Below are 12,826 nucleotides of genomic sequence, written 5' to 3' on the forward strand. Positions count from 1 at the left end.
TCTTCACCTTCAACAAGCAAATCAACTTCCTCCAAAGCCAGATCTACGATCTCCAAAACCAAGTCTTTGAATATGAAGCGAGGTTTAAAGGTATGAGTTTGGCTGCCAGTTGCAGGACCCGTGAGACTCACTCCTCCTCTTATGATGATGAGCCTCTGCCATGGAAACCCGAGGACAAGATATCTACTTCATCACCACCACCACCTCCTTCTTCATCACCAAAAGAAAATTGAGTATCGGGTATGGGCACTCCCCTTGGCTTGTGCCAAGCTTGGGGAGGTGCCCTGGTATCGTATCACCTCCACTATCTTTTGCCTTTATTTACCTTAGTTCGATCCATAGTTATCTTTTTCTTTAGATGAATAGAAGTTCAGTTCGATCCTTTCTTTTTGAGAGTTTGCTTAGTGATCTATCATTGTAATCGTGTGCAAGATATATAATAAAGTTTAGTTGAGTTTAGCTTTCTTTACTTTCATGTTCCAATAAAAAGAAATGAAATAAATGAAAAAGATCATATGCTAATCTTATGGTAAGTAATGACATCACATAAGGAAAAGTATAAGTAGAAAATTTTATTGAAGATTGACAAACATAGCGTTGGTCAATGATGCAATTCATGAAAGAATTAATAAGGGAAGAGAAGATTCACATGCAAATACACTATCTTGGAAATATGTTGTGATGGTGAGCCCCCATCAAAATATTATATGTCAAAATTGTTGATGTTGGACAAGGAAGACAACGTAATGATTTATGTTTGTTCATATTCACATATAAGTTATATTGTCATAGATCCTTTAACATGTGGTGCTTGCCCCCCCATCTTTGCTAGCCAAAAATTCCGCACCAAGTAGAGATACTACTTGTGCATCCAAAAACCCTTAAACCCAAATCTTATTCTCAAGAGTCCACCATACCTACCTATGGATTGAGTAAGATCCTTCAAGTAAGTTGTCATCGGTGCAATAAGGCAATAAAAATTGCTTCTAAAAGTGTTAGATCATTTAGTGTAAAAGAAAATTGAGTGTTGTACGAACTTGCGATGGCAAAGAATAAAAGCGACAGACTGCATGATAAAGGTTGCTATCATAAGGGGCAATATAATGTGACGTTCTTTTGCAGTAAGGGATTGAGCATACAAACAAAAAGCGCATGGCAACCTCTGCTTCCCTCGCGAAGGGCCTGTCTTTTACTTTTATGTATTTACTTTCATGCAAGAGTCAAAGTTTTCTCTCTATTCCTTTTTATTTTTCTCTGTTGGAAAGCATCATGTGGTGAGGAAAGATCTAGGCACATATATCCAGTTGGATGTGGGTATCATGAGTTATTATTGTTGACATCACCCTTGAGGTGAATACGTTGGGAGGCGAAATTATAAGCCACTATCTTTCTATGTGTCCGGTTGAAACGTTTTTCTCATGTGTATGCGGTGAGTGTTTGAATTCATAGAAGACTATATGATGGTTGAGTATGTGGACTTGCCTAAAGGCTCCGATACATGATCCTTCCTGAAAAGATGATGAATTGTAGTTGCAAAGTTGACTGAGAACATAGTTTGTTGGTTTCCAATAGAGTTTGTGCTTTATACTTCGTTGTTGTGATGAATTGTTACTTAATCATGAGAAGTCTATGATAAAAGTTCTATGATAAAGTTTGTTGTTGTTATAATAATTTACATGATGCTCCTATGTTCGTATTTTGTTTTTATCGACACCTCTCTTTCTCTCTAAGCATGTGGACATGTTTTTCGATTTCGGTTTTCGCTTGAGGACAAGCGAGGTCTAAGCTTGGGGGAGTTGATACGTCCATTTTGCATCATGTTTACCTACTATTATTTATAATGTTTTTATGTATAATAATGTTTTTTGGAGTAATTCTAATGCCTTTTCTCTCATAATATGCAAGGTACACACAAAGAGGGAGAATTCCAGCAGCTGGAAATCTAGACCTGAAAAAGCTACGTCAGGCTACCTATTTTGCACAACTCCAAATGAGCTGAAAATTCACGAGGAACTTTTATGGAATAAATAAGAAATACTGGAGCAAATAACTACCGGAGGGGGGCACCTGGTGAGCACAAGACACTAGGGGGCGCCAGGCCCCCCAGGCGCGCCCTGGTGGGTTGTGCTCAGCCCAGCCCACCTCCGGTGCACATCTTCTAGTATATAAGTCATTTTGACCTAGAAAAAATAAGGAGAGGACTTTCGGGACGGAACGCCGCCGTCTCGAGGCGGAACTTGGGTAGGAGCACTTTTGCCCTTCGGCGGAGCGATTCCGCCGGGGGAACTTCCCTCCTGGAGGGGGAAATCATCGTCATCATCATCACCAACAACTCCCCCATCTTCGGGAGGGTAATCTCCATCAACATCTTCAATAGCACCATCTCCTCTCAAACCCTAGTTCATCTCTTGTGTTCAATCTTCGTACCGGAACTATAGATTGGTGCTTGTGGGTGACTAGTAGTGTTGATTACATCTTGTAGTTGATTACTATATGGTTTATTTGGTGGAAGATTATATGTTCAGATCCAATATGCTATTTAATACCCCTCTGATCTTGAGCATGATTATCATTTGTGAGTAGTTACTTTTGTTCTTGAGGTCACGGGAGAAATCTTGTTGCAAGTAATCATGTGAATTTTATATGTGTTCGATATTTTGATAGTATGTATGTTGTGATTCCCTTAGTGGTGTCATGTGAACGCCGACTACATGACACATTTGGGCCTAAGGGAATGCATTGTGGAGTAGTTATTATATGATGGGTTGCGAGAGTGACAGAAGCTTAAACCCTAGTTTATGTGCTATTCCGTAAGGGACCGATTGGATCCAAAAGTTTAATGCTATGGTTAGAATTTATTCTTAATACTTTTCTCGTAGTCGTGGATGCTTGCGAGGGGGTTAATCATAAGTTGGAGGTCTGTTCAAGTAAAAACAGCACCTAAGCACCAATCCACCCACATATAAAATTATCAAAATAGCGAACACAAATCAAACCAACATGATGAAAGTGACTAGATGAAATTCCCGTGTACCCTCAAGAACGCTTTGTTTATTATAAGAGACCATTTTGGCCTGTCCTTTGCCTCCAAAGGATTGGGCTACCTTGCTGCACTTTTGTTACTACTTTCGTTACTTGCTCGTTACAATTATCTTGCTATCAAACTACTATGTTACTTACAATTTTAGCGCTTGCAGGCATTACCTTGCTGAAAACCACTTGTCATTTCCTTCTGCTCCTTATTGGGTTCGACCCTCTTACTTATCGAAAGGACTACGATTGATCCCCTATACTTGTGGATCATCACAGGAATCAGGCCATTGACGGTGTCTGCAACGACAAGGTTGCGAGCTCGATTCCGAGCAACATGGCGGCGTTCATGGTGCTAGGCTTGGGGCAAAACGAAGACGGGTGCGGGGGGTTTATAGGGCAGGTCCGCGGGCACGGAGGGGCTCGGGGTGAGGGGATCGTGCTGCGTGGCCGACAGGTGCCCTCAGTCATGGGCAGGGACGTGCGGGCAGCGGGAGGTTAGGTACAACATGGGTGAGCCCACGCGTCAGTGAGACAGAGAGGGGGAGAGAGAGCGCGGGTGGTTGTTGGGCTACGTCCGCGCGTGTGTTAGTTAGGCCGGCCTAGGTTTTCTATGTCTTTCTATTTTCTATTTTTCTTTTTGTTTCTTCTGTTATTTCTATTTCATTTTGATTTAGGTTTTTCTTTCAAAAACCAACATGCCCTAAGTTCCAAATGGAATATTTCTGATTGTGTGAACTTTTTGTTTAGGCACTTTGGACAAATAATTTCTGCAAGTTATATTTTCTTTTTGAATTTGGTTTCAGAATCAAATGGGTTTCAAATATATTTTACAAAATTGGCAGAGGACCACATTGTCATTTGGACTTATGGAAATAATTTTGCCTGCCAAGTATAATTGCAAAGCCATTTTAAATAATTTCCCCTTGATGTGAATTGATTCCAAAATAAAACCAATTCAAATATTTTCAAGAAAATTTTATTTGACTTGGATATTCTTGGGACTTATTAAGGTTAGCCTTGTGCCCAATAATATTTCAAATGGTTTGGTTTCAACCAGAGGCTAGCAAGGCTTCAACTAGTTGCATTGGGGTTTTATCCCTTCTAGGAAATCAATCAGATAGCAAAAGCAATTCAAAGTCAGTCACAAGCATTCCTAGGCTCTCACGGGTATTTCCTAGAAATAAATTAATTCCCTGTGAAATTTTTAACATACTAGATTTGGGAAAAATCTGGGATCTGACAACATGTAAGCAAGATAAATCGTTAAAGCAAGTAAAAATAAGCGTTGGCAGGAAAGAAGTTGTATATTTCATAAAATCTTAAACGGGGGTAGCACTAGAATAGTTGGAAAATGCAACCCGATTTGAAGATCCTGTTAACCAACGATCCACATGTTCATCCTCATCCCGACATCTAGCTCGTATGCCTTGGTCAATCTTCGCCAGCAACAGCAACTGAAAAGGTTTGATCATTTTCATTTTTTATTAAAACCAGGAGATTGAAGTGCTCTTCTGTTTGAAGGTTAGACTCAATTATGGTTGGCTGCTCGACTGAAACTTGTAGCATCTCAAGGACCTCAATCCTCGCAAAGCAAGGGATGATCTTAACAAAATAAAAGGGAGGAGGAGTTAGACATTTGTTATTCACATCTACATATCATGTAAGAAGCCAACACGTTATGAAACATCTATTATTCCTACTAACATATTGTGTTCGGCCTGAAGTCCTCTCGAAGCACAATAGAGAAGCGATTGGTCATCATCCATCTTTGCCCCTGTTCAACCACCATGTTGCACCTGTTAACTCGGCCATCGCCACACCTGGGACACACCGGATCCATTGTTGCGTTCACAACAAATTAGCGTGCGTTCATATGCACATGTAAGATAATTACTAAACTCAAGTTGTGGAAAACTATTTTAAAATATAGTCATATCATCTTTGTTGATTAATTAATTGGTTGCATACTCAAGTTGTGATAATTAAAATCAAGTTGTACATACTAATTAATCAATCTACTACATATAACACTAATTAATCGATCTAATTAACTAGATATATATAGGTATAATTGATCTAAATTATGTATATACAACACTAATTAATCGATATAACTAATCTAATTAACTATGTATACTCCGAATAAACTAAATTTAATCGGTCTAAGGTATACGCATTCGTATGATTGAAGGCGGCCGGATTGAACTCACAACGTGTGGAGCAGATCGAGAGGAGGCCGGCGTGTGCAATACTAGGTGTGTGCACGCCGGCCGGCGGACACAAATGCCACCAATGATCGTCGGTGTCAAAAGTCCAGCGGCCATCGATTGCACAATGAGAATGGCGGGCGCGGTGAAGAAAGAGAGAGATGGCAAAGAGATGGGGAGAGGAAGAAGAGAGAGTTCGTGGGAGCGGGAAGTTAATAAAACCTAGGCGGGACGGTTTGTATGCCTACGGATAACAACTTGTGCGATATTGGAACGCTGCTAATGCTGCTAATGTACGTGACGGTTTGTACACCAAACACCAACCACGTGTGTGTCCACCAAATGTGGCTAAGGTTGTAGAACTAGTAGCGTGTGTCACCCAACCAAACTCTGCTACCTATTTGGCGCTTGAATTTAAAAAATAATAAACGCATTCTAAAATTCTTAAAACTTGGTGTGATGTCATTATATGACCACCTGAACTAGTGGTTAAAATTTCAAAGTGTTAAACCAAAATTTATTATAGGTTCCTTCCAAACCGAAGGTCTATGTGTCACCACGAATAATCCGAAGAGTTCTGAAAAGTGTGCCTACTTTAAGAGAGAGATGGTGGTGTTGTCATATATTCCACTTTAAAAGTTTGTTGGCATATCATATGCACCATTTTTTTATAGTTACATATACACTTATTGATTTATTGACTGTTGTTTTGAATTTTCAAGGGGATTTAATATAGAAAATATCTTAGCAGCCTGCACATGGCATAACATGATGCTAGCTTGTATAACATGAGCGTGTGGTCCTACAGCAAACGTTGTTGGTAGTATTCATGCATTTTAGTATTTTAAGCACAACAATCCGTGTTTTGTGTTCTAAATTTTATAAACTTATTTTTATGACACATTTCAAACACTGTGACATTTTTTGTATTTTTTTTAAGAAAATGTAAAGGGGGTCTCATGTTTAATTTATAATTTCAAAGTTTTACACAAAAAATTTAGTTACAGACAAGTACAAGTGGAAGACCGAGTGGAAATAGATCTATTAATGAAATGTGCAGACAAAAAGTAGAGAGGGAGAAGTGGAAGGAGAAGAAGGGGTGGTCAATTATTGGGCGCAACAATTAGCAGTGTTTGCCCAAACTCAAACGCTACTAGGTTTTACTCGTTACCAGCGTCCTTATAAGAGAAACGTCGCTAGTTTTTAAGACCCACATGTCTGCCAGTACACAGGGTGTCATAGTAGCAGCATGTGCATCTAGCGCAAACACTACTACATGAAGGACACTGGTGGTGTTCATCGTACGTGCATGTTGTCAGTTATTTATGGCACAATAGCTATCTTCATGTACCTAACTAGCAGCGTTTTGTTCCTCTGGAGGACGATAAAAGGTACACTGCTGCAGCGTTCAATTTTTAACCAGACGCTGCTAATACTAAAATCCTATAAGGGGTTTCCCTACTAGTGGTGAATAGTTCTTTTAGGACCTACGGGTCCATAGTAGTAGCTAGGTGGTTCTATCTCTCTTTTAGATCTTCAATACCATGTTCTTTTTTGAGGTCAATCTGATGTAATTCTTGTGGTGTGTTTGTTGGGTTCTGATGAATTGTGGATTTGTGATCATATTGTTTATTGAAATCAATTGAATCTTTTAAAGTTTTTTTGTTGTATAATTGAGTAGCTATGTATCTTTCCGAGTTATTTGTCTTCTCTGGTCAAGATAGATGGGTAATTCTTGAGAGGGACTTGTGCATAGTAGTGGGTTTAATCTTGCGGTGATTTCTATATCCTGGTGACAGAAAGGGATAAGGCATGTAAAGTATTGTTGTCACTAAGGATAAAAGGACGGGGATTTATCTTATTGCTAGATTTCTTTCTGTCTACATTATATCATCTTGCGTATTGCATTGCTCTGTTTTCCATTAAACTTAGTATCTTAAGATGCATGATGGATAGCAGATTTGGAGTGGAATAATAGTAGTAGATGTAGTTGGATAACGGTTTACTTATCATGACATGATGCCTATACAGTATTATTCCATGAATGATTATAGTTATAAATTATTGCTTTTTTGTCAGTTAACCAACAGTAATTTGTCTACCATACCACTACCTGCTTCGAGAGAGATTCCAGTAGTGAAACTATGGCCCCTGGGTCCATTCTCTGTTAAAACTTGTGTTTACACAATTTCTCTTTATTTCCTTTTACTATTATTGTCGTTTTGCCATACCACTATCTATCATTATTTGCTTTTAATCTTGCAATTAGCAAGACAAGGGGATTGCCAACCCCCTTTCCATGTTGGGAGCAAGTTTTTATTTTGTTTGTGTGCATATGCTGCTTATCTTGTTAGCTTGTTGACTCCTATTGGTTGGACTAAACCTTGATTATTAACTGAGAGAAATACTTCCTATTGTTATGCTACATCACCCTTCATATTCAAGGAAATCCAACAACTCCTACGGGAGTAGCAATGATATTACTGATAAAGCCTGTGAGGTTGATCGTGCTAGAGAGGCGGTGTTGGAATACTTACTTCTTTTACTAGGGCAAGAATTGCGGATTATGGGTCATCAGAATGTGCATGAAATGATTGTTATCTCAGCCTAGTATAACGTGCAAAAGAGGATGATTAGTGCCCAAGAAGACAACTCAAAATGTGTATCAGATTTTTATGGGGATACTAGCTTTTACGACAAACTTTGTTTCTGCCTCATCTCCAAAGGCATCTAAGAAAGGGGGGTTGGTCTTATCCTCCAGTGGATTTTATGAAACTTAATGCCAATGCTTCTTTTGACTATGACCTGCTTAGGGGTACGATGTGGGCGGTGCTTAGCGGTGACAAAAGAAGTTTTATTGTTGGGGGAATGGGAAGATAGACTACTGCGTGGATGTCTTCACGGTTGAAGCCTTGGCCCTAAAATTTGGTCTATCGTTGGCACAAAGATTGGGATGCAATCGCCTTATTATCAACTCGGACAATCTGGACGTGATTGATATCATGAAGGATGGACGGCTGGCAGGTGCAACGGTGGCTATTTTTGATGACTGTTTTCATTATGCTTGTGATTTCATTATTACTCGGTTCAAACAATGTAATAAAGAAGCAAATAAAGTTGCTCATGAGCTCGCATTGGTATGCGTCGATGCTATACAAACGGTTTTTAACCCCTTTTCGCGACGGCATTTGGAACCGTCGCCAAGTGAGTGTGGGCGATAGGGGGTCCTTCCCACACAACACAGAAACCGTCGGGGATAGGGGGCCTTGGTGCATACAGTTGTCCCTATATAACCGTTTCCGATATCTCGAATATCCCAAATGCTTCATCCTTGCTACCCGTTTGTGCTCGCATTGCCATCGCAGTTGAAGTTTTGCAGTTTTACCTAAAACCAGGCAGATTCCAGGCACGGGAGTTTTCCAGGCACATACCAAACTGGCTCTACGTTTACGATGTCTGGCACATCACAAACAGTTCATGATTATAAACCGTATACGATAGGTAGACAATCACACACATTTAGTTTTCCCGCATCGTATGTGATAGTGTCTGACATCACACACGCTTTGCAAACGGCAATTGTGTGCATTGTTACACATGTTTCCTCTCCCTGAACCGTGTCGGATTATGATGCATATCGCACACGCTGTGCTTTATTAACCGTGTGCGCCGTAATGACCTGCACATCGTAATTTCGCCATAATTTAATTGCTGCTATTTAAAATTGTACCTAATTTAAACTTGAAAGTAGGCTATACCTTTATTCATATCCATCAGGTTCAAACAACCAATGCATTATTCGATTCACAGGTACATATGTTTAAGAATTACATAAGCACCAAATAAAAAATGATGAACCAAGGTTCTATACTTATTACAGATGGTAAAGAAAGAGGTGACAGACATTTTGGTTGCTGAACAAAGTGAAGCGGAATGGCCCTATTATGCTCTCCTAGATACAGAAGGCACGCACGACTCTAGTCCAACCCCTTGTGATGGTCGGCCGCCAATCATGTAGTTTGAAAGATAATCTTGATTAAACCGCTTCAGGATCCACTACAAAGGAAAAAAGATTCAGACATTGTCATCTAACACAACTCATTACGGACAGTAAAAAAAGGCTAGAGGGTTCTTACTTACCATCCTACAGTTCACCCTTTGTCTTGCATAAAGTGTAAACAAATAGTTCGATTGACATCTTTTGACCCATTTTAATAACAATCTTTATCAGTTTCCTTACTTGATGCTGGTTCATGAATATCTCATTGCCCCATACGCGGAAAGGATTGAAGTGTGGATCTTTGGCAATGACATATGTACCTAAAAGCACCAAGTTAATATTACACTACTAGGAAAAAAGCTACTAGCAGCGCGAGTACCCGCGCTACTAGTATCACGCTATAGCTAATAGTTAGTAGTAGCGTTGGTGCACCCACGCTACAGCTAATAGTTAGTAGTAGCATGTGTGCCACCCGCGCTACTGCTATTACGGACCCGCGCTACTACTAACGAAATAGTAGTAGCGTGTCTATAATACCAACGCTACTAGTATCCTAAATACTAGTAGCACACAGTTTTTTTCCACGCTACTACTAACTTATTAGAAATTAAAAAAATCAACCAATTCCGTTTTGTGCATACAATTCCAGGATAACACAATAGTGACCACTGTTGGGCTCCTATTTCATGGTTAACCGGACACCGAAGGCAATAAATGAGGCAAAAACCATCATTATGCATTGCTACTCACGAATGACCACTTCAAAGAACATGCAAGTATGTATGTCATTAACAATTGCAAACAAAAGTTTCTCTTTACTACGGTTGTTGTATCTACTATCACAGTTTCTCATTCTACCTGTTGTCACTCCAATAATAAGAAAAATGAAAAGAAAAAATAGAGATAATCTGCCGCAATTGCACTTCGGTGTCATGGATTCAGTCTGCCGCTTCAACATCTCATTATCCTACAGCAATGGAAATTTGCCCCAAAATTACCTTGTGCAACTCTTCAAATCTCTTCGTTCAAGTAGACAGTGAGGTCTTAACCTACAAACAAAGATTGTCCCATAAGAATTGCAGACGTCAATCATGGGAGAATATAAGAGTGTACAAGGACATATACAGAAAATGGAACCAACCTTTAAATGTTCATCTTGTAGTTCCCTATTTTTGGCCAATTCCGTGTCATGTTGTGCCCACCCGTGATAGCCTCGAGGTAAGATCTCTGCACAAACCTTCCCACTCTGGCGCTATCTTCTACCTATGAATGAAAACATAACTGACATGTCTGAGAAGCAAATGTGAAAGCTGATTACAACATGTATGCTAGGTTGCTAACCCATATAGACTAGACCAAATTTGAAAGCTTCCCATGTAGCCGATGAAGTATATGAGCACCCCTCAAAACATCAATTAGCAAGTACTTGACACAAACAAACTTGTACAGAAAAAAATAATACTTCCGAATTTAATAGGCAAGCTCATCGACAAGGCAGGTGAAGATGAGCAGCTCATAGATTTTGTTGCCAGAAGGGTAATAGTTTGTACTCCTACTAGCTTCGAAACTACTTCACGTACTAGCTTTGGCCATAACATATATCAAAATTCAAAGCAGACATAAGTCTGTCAACTATGTTGATTAATGTGCAATGAAGCAGATCATACTAGTACAAGCAAATCAAGGATCTTTTATATGGAGGAAAAAAACAGATTTATACATCTCAATGTAATTTCAGGGCGAATCGTCAGCACTTGATTTGGCAACCTGAAATGAATAGGCAACAGGCTCCTACAGAGAACCAAATCGTGGGGTTCAGGAAAGAAATAATGGTACCGGCTGGAGGCAGAGAAAAGGAGCTCCTCCATATTGTTTTTCTTCTAGTCTTACATCTACGTATAAAGCTATGCCTTTGATGGTCACTTAGTTATGAGCCTGGTATGGATCAGAATGCTACTCTTTTCTGCAAGAAACTGCACTTCTTGTTTGTTGCTCATGCTCTAAAGACCACATGGCCGATCGACACAACGAACTGGAATACAGCCTTCGCTACTCTAACGATCGCGCGGCACCATAGAGAAGGAATGCAGCGTGGTAGGGGAGTCGGATTACCTTGAGGATGCCGAGCTTCACGGAGCTGTAGACGACACCGACGCCGAAGGCGGAGATCCTGGCCACCTGCAAAGCAACATCCATCATGAGGACAAGAAACCTGACCGTCAGCCAGTCAGTCAGCCAAATCTAATCTGCGAGGCCGCGGATGAATCAACAACATCCATCGCGAGGACAAAAAACTTATCCACTCTGGAAAATCAGAATGACTAGAGACAATGTGACACACTCAAATCCATGTGCATTCCTCCAAACTTAACTGAATGAACAGAGCATAGTTTTCACTTTTCAGTATATCATCCAAAGATACTACCAAACTGTGTAGTCCGTTAGTAAAATCACTGAAACCTCTTTCCTGCTTTCAACAAAGGGCCCAACTGATGTCTGAAGCTATTGTACTTGACAGACATAGTTTGTAGCTAAAGATGACAAACATGGAAGCACCGTGCACACATCAGTTAGATAAACAAGAATGTGCAGGCGCATGTACCACATGGTTAGAAAAAAATGTTTAAATCCGGGAAGAGAGAGGCCTAATAATGTGCAGGAGGAGAGAGGTGGGCATGGCCGGGAAGAAGCCAGCGGCGCTGAGCACTGCGCCTTCCGAGGGCGAGGAGAGCGCCGTCGTCCCCAGCTCCACTACCAAGCGCGGGCCCGGTAGACCTAAGAAGGACCCGTCCCTGCCGCCGCCGCCGGCGCCAGCCCCGGCTCCACTGTAAGCATGGGCCTGGGAGGCCTAAGAAGGATCTCGTCCCCGCCGCTACCACCGCGAGTCCAGGCTCCATTGCCAAGTGCGGGCCTGGGAGGCCTAAGATGGTCGCCTCCCCCACCGGGTCCGGCGAGGGCTCTGCTCCAGATCCCGAGAAGAGCTACGTGGGGGGCGGCGACCCCGAAGAAGTAGGGGAAGGGGGAGAAGGCGGCCACCCCAAAGAAGAAGAAGGGTGAGATGGAGAAGGCAGCCACCCCGAAGAAGAAGGAGAAGGGGAGAAGGCGGCGGCGCCAGAGAAGAAGGAGAAGGGGGAGAAGGCGGCGGCGGCAGAGAAGAAGAAGGAGAGATGGCAGCGTCCTTGGAGAAGAAGGGGGACAAGCCGGTGAAGAAGAAGAAGAAGAAGAAGAAGGGGGACACGGCGGCGACCCGTCTCGTCCCAGCGTGGGTGGTGGTGGCGGCGACGAGATCGTGGGGGAGAAGAGGAGTTCGACCGAGGGGTGGGTGAGGTTCACGAAGGGATTGGTGGGGTGGGAGTGGATCGGGTGGTGGGTGCTACGGCGGTCCCTTAGTAGTAGCGTGGGGGGTCTCACCGCTATAGCTATTCAATTAGTAGTAGGGTTCTACAATCCATGTTAAAAGCTAAACAATAATTGCAAAATGATGTAGTATAACACTTCCTCCATCCCATTATATATGATTTTATTACATGTATATCTAGATATCATCAGAACATTAAGGTAACATTCTTCCTTGTTGCTATGTAGC

General features: G+C 41.4%; 1 pseudogene; it reads left to right on the plus strand.

Annotated features, from left to right (window-relative positions):
- The first annotated feature begins 11,599 nt into the window (after nucleotides 1–11,599).
- Nucleotides 11,600–12,589, plus strand: LOC109735574 (uncharacterized; annotated as a pseudogene).
- Nucleotides 12,590–12,826: the final 237 nt, after the last annotated feature.

This window comes from Aegilops tauschii, chromosome 3 (assembly GCF_002575655.3).
Source record: "Aegilops tauschii subsp. strangulata cultivar AL8/78 chromosome 3, Aet v6.0, whole genome shotgun sequence".
In the NCBI taxonomy this organism is placed as follows: domain Eukaryota; kingdom Viridiplantae; phylum Streptophyta; class Magnoliopsida; order Poales; family Poaceae; genus Aegilops; species Aegilops tauschii.